General features: G+C 47.5%; 2 non-coding genes across 2 annotated transcripts; both read right to left on the reverse strand.

Moving 5' to 3' along the window:
- Nucleotides 1-3263: 3263 nt before the first annotated feature.
- Nucleotides 3264-3336, reverse strand: trnar-ccu (transfer RNA arginine (anticodon CCU)). The gene has a single exon. It is a non-coding gene; the product is annotated as a tRNA-Arg (tRNA).
- A 924-nt stretch (nt 3337-4260) lies between these two features.
- On the reverse strand, nt 4261-4333 carry trnar-ccu (transfer RNA arginine (anticodon CCU)). Its single transcript has one exon. It is a non-coding gene; the product is annotated as a tRNA-Arg (tRNA).
- Between the last annotated feature and the right edge of the window lie 224 nt (nt 4334-4557).

Here is a 4557-nt window from a genome sequence, read left to right on the forward strand (position 1 = left end):
TTCGAACTTACTCGTCGCCACTGTAAAGTCCGCGCCTCAATAATACACGGGCTTCGGGAGAACAGTTTAACAGGTACTTTACTGAACAAGAGGCAGCTTGAAACTGAAACTACAGAATCCTGCTAGGGCCTTTTATACAGGGGTGGTCACTGCCGGTACTGCAGTCTAAGACCAGTTATCCCCTTAAAGGTACATACACAACAAGAATGATTCCAGGGATGACGGACTTTAGTTATGTCGATAGACTGGAGAAGCTGGGGTTGTTCTCCATAAAGCAGAGAGGATTGAGAGAAGATTTGATAGAGGTGTTCAAAATCATGAGGGGTCTGGACAGAGTAGATAGAGAGAAACTGTTCCTATTGGCAGAAGGGTCGAGAATCAGTGGACATAGGTTTAAGGTGATTGGCGGAACAACCAAAGGCGACGTTTGGAATAACTATTTCACTCAGCGAGTGGTTAGGATCTGGAATGCACTGCCTGGAAGGCTGGTGGAGGCAGATTCAATCACAGCTTTCAAAGGGGAATTGGATAAGTACCTGCAGGAAAAACATTTGCAGGGCTACGGGGAAGGGGCAGGGACAGTGGGACTAGCTGAAGTGGTATTGCAGAGAGCCGGCATGGACTCGACGGGCCGAATGGCCTCTTTCTGTGCTGTAACCATTCTATGATAAGCTTTGGGTCGCCTGTCCTAGTATCTCCTTATGTGGCTCGGTGTCAAATTCTCTTTGATAATCGCTCCTGTGAACCCCTTGGGACGTTTTACTACTTTACAGACGCTATATAAATGCAAGTTGTTGCTGTAGATGGCTCTGGCAGGGCACGTGAGCAGCGGCAGATATGATGGGTGAAAATAGCTTCCCTCTGTGCTTAACTTTCCAGGATTTGGGAAATGTGAGGAATTTCATAGCGGTCAATTGTCCTCAGGTGGGGTGCTGTTCGTATTCTGCCCCAGTGGCCTAATGGATAAGGCACTGGCCTCCGAAGCCAGGGATTATGTGTTTGAGTCTCATCTGGGGTGATGCGTTTTTAATGATTGACACTATGGTGGATTAGACGGGGCAAGTGGTGGAAAGTACAGCCAGGCGGGGAGGCTGCATTAATTGTAACTTGTGAGCCAAGTTTCCGTCAAGGCCGTGATGTCAATGCAACCATCCGCAATAAGTTCAAGGGTGGTAAGGACCTTGTGGACAAGTGAATTGACAATTCGAGGAAGTGGGAGCAGGGATTTGGGAGGGCCGAGTGACCAAGAGGTTTGCTGGAGGTATTTCTGTGGAAATTTCCAGGGCTGACTGATGTAAACAAAGAGGTGGATGGTCAGTGGGCCCAGGTAACTTTAAACTTGTGGCTTGGGCTAGAATGCAACCACACAGGATCATACCTATCAGCCAAGGTCCCAGACTCCTCCATCACCATCCCTGGGTATGTCCCGTCCCACAAGCAGGACAGACCCACCAGAGGTGGCGGCCCAGTGGTACACAGACAGGAGGGAGTGGCCCTGGGAGTCCTCAACGCTGACTCCTGACCCCATGAACTCTCATGCCATCAGGTGGGCTTCAATGTCCATCACCATAAGAATATAAGAAGTAGGAGCAGGAGTCGGCCATACAGCCCTTCGAGCCTGCTCCGCCATTCAATAAGATCATGGCTGATCTTGGACCTCAACTCCACTTTCCCACCCGAGCCGATATCCCTTGTTCCCCCTAGAGTCCAAATATCTATCTATCTCAGCCTTGAATATACTCCACGACTCAGCATCCACAGCCCTTTGGGGTGGAGAATTCCAAAGATTCACAACCCTCTGAGTAAAGAAATTCCTCCTCATCTCAGTCTTAAATGCACGACCCCTTATCCTGAGATTGTGACCCCTGGTTCTAGACTCTCCAGCCAGGGGAAACAACCTCTCAGCATCGACCCTGTCAATCCCACTCAGAATCTTATATGTTTCAATGAGATCACCTCTCATTCTTCTGAACTCCAGGGAGTATAGGCCCATTCTACACAATCTCTCATCATAGGACAGCCCTCTCATCCCAGGAATCAATCTAGTGAATCTTCATTGCACTGCATCATAAGGCATGTATGTCCTTTCTCTGATAAGGAGACCAGAACTGTGCCCAGTACTCCAGGTGTGGTCTCACCAAAGCCCTGTACAATTGTAGTAAGACTTCCTTACTCTTGCGCTCCAACACCCTTGCAATAAAGGCCAACATGCCATTTGCCTTCCTAATTGCTTGCTGTACCTGCATGCTAACTCTCTGTGTTTCCTGTACGAGGACACCTAAATCTCTCTGAACACCAACATTTAATAGTTTCTCACCATTTAAAAAATATTCTGCTTTTCTATTCTTCCTAACAAAGTGAATAACCTCGCATTTCTTCACATTATTCTCTATCTCCCTCCTTATTGCCCACTCACTTAACCTGTCTATATCCCTTTGCAGGCTCTTTGTGTCCTCCTCACAGCTTACTTTTCCACCTAGCTTTGTATCGTCAGCAAATCTGGATACATTGTCCTCGGTCCCTTCATCTAAGTCATTAATATAGATTGTAAATAGCTGAGGCCCAAGCACCCCACTAGTTACAGCCTGCCAACCGGAAAATGACCCGTTTATCCCTACCCGCTGTTTTCTGTCTGTTAGCCACTCCTCTATCCATGCAAATATATTACCCCCAACCCCAGGATACCTTATCTTGCATAGTGTTGTGGTTGTTGGAGGTCAATCACCTCAGCCCCAGGACATCGCTGCAGGAGTTCCTCAGGGCAGCGGCTCACCACCACCTTCTCAAGGGCAATTAGGGATGGGCAATAAATGCTGGCCTTGCCAACGACGCCCACGTCCCAGGAACAAATAAAAATAAAACCTTTTACGTGGCACCTTATTGAATGCCTTTTGGAAATTCAAATATACAACATCCACTGGTTCCCATTTATCTACCCTGCTAGTTACATCCTCAAAATACTCCAATAAATTTGTTAAACACAATTTCCTTTCACGAAAACCTAATCATATGATTTTCTAAGTGCATTGTTACCACTTCCTCAATAATGGATTCCAGCATTTTCCCGATGAGTAATGTCAGGCTAACTGGCCTGTCTTCTCTCTCCCTCCTTATTGTGGATGATTGCATTGACCTTACGGTCTTGATGGAATCTTGGCTACAGGTGATAATACAATCCTCCTTAATGCATCCTCCCCGCCTGGCAGCACCTTCCACCACTTGCCCCGCCTAAACCACCGTTGTGTCAATCATTAAAAACACATCACCCCAGATGGGACTCGAACCCACAATCCCTGGCTTAGGAGGCCAGTGCCTTATCCATTAGGCCACTGGGGCTGAATACACAATGTAACCCGCCTGAGGACAATTGACCGCTCCGAAATGTGACATCTGCCTCACATTTTCAGAGTCTTTGAAAGTTCAGCAGAGATGGGAGCTATTTTCACCCATCATATCTGTCACTGCTCGCACCATACCAGAGCCACCTACAACAACAACTTGTATTTATATAGCGCCGTTAACATAGTAAAATGTCCCAAGGTGCTTCACAGGAGCGATTATCAAACAAAATTTGACACCGAGCCACATAAGGAGATATTAGGACAGCTGCCCTAAACCTTGGTCAAAGAGGTACGTTTGGAGGAACATTTAAAGGAGGAGAGAGAGGCAGCGAGGCGGAGATGTTTAGGGAGATACGGTGCCCACTGTCCATTCCCCGACCCGGCCGGGTCTTTGTTTTCATCAGTGAGCCTTGGAGCTTTGCTCAAATTTGATTCCCAATTCCTGGCCTTCTCTGCCATCAATACTACACTACTCCACTGGGCTCCACTGGAATACACTGTAAGACTCAGCTGCTGTGACTCTGATCTTCTATTCAGTTGCTGCAGTTTGAAGGTAACTTTGTCCAGTTTACAGCCCATCCCCCATCACTGCTGTTGCCTGCTGAGTCTGTGACTGTCCCACTGGTTTATTTTGCTGCTGTCTGGGTCCTGACCAGAAATTCCCACTCCTGGGCCGACGTCCATTTCTCCACCGTTTCCAGATCTTATGGCGGCCTCCAACCTCACCACCGCTTTCTGCCCCACAGCAATTCTACAGCATTTCCACGGAAATACCTCCAGCTCTCCCAAATCCACTCCCGTTAGAATGCCCATCAACTTCTGAACACGGCCCTGACCATCTGCGAGTTTATTCTGGATGGTTGCATTGACATTCTGGGCCTTGACGGCAATACCGTAGTGCCAATCTTTAAAAATACATCACCCCAGATGGGACTCGAACTCACAATCCCTGGCTTAGGAGGCCAGTGCCTTATCCATTAGGCCACTGGGGCTGTATAGAAAGTGATGAAAATCATGAGTCTTAAGGGTCAGTTTGTGACCGCCAAATCATTATTTACAGGGCAAATTATTCTCACCGCAGACTGAAAATCTTTGATTAGGATTTAAAATGCACATTGTTGGATGGCTAATGAATCGATTCACCCCATTCTCCCCATGTGGCCCGAACACTACGTTTGGTAATCAATCAAACCCAAACTGCACAGCCAGAGTAAAG

This window comes from Somniosus microcephalus, chromosome 28 (assembly GCF_052327205.1).
Source record: "Somniosus microcephalus isolate GS21.2 chromosome 28, FLI_Smic_1.0, whole genome shotgun sequence".
Taxonomy (NCBI): Eukaryota; Metazoa; Chordata; class Chondrichthyes; order Squaliformes; family Somniosidae; genus Somniosus; species Somniosus microcephalus.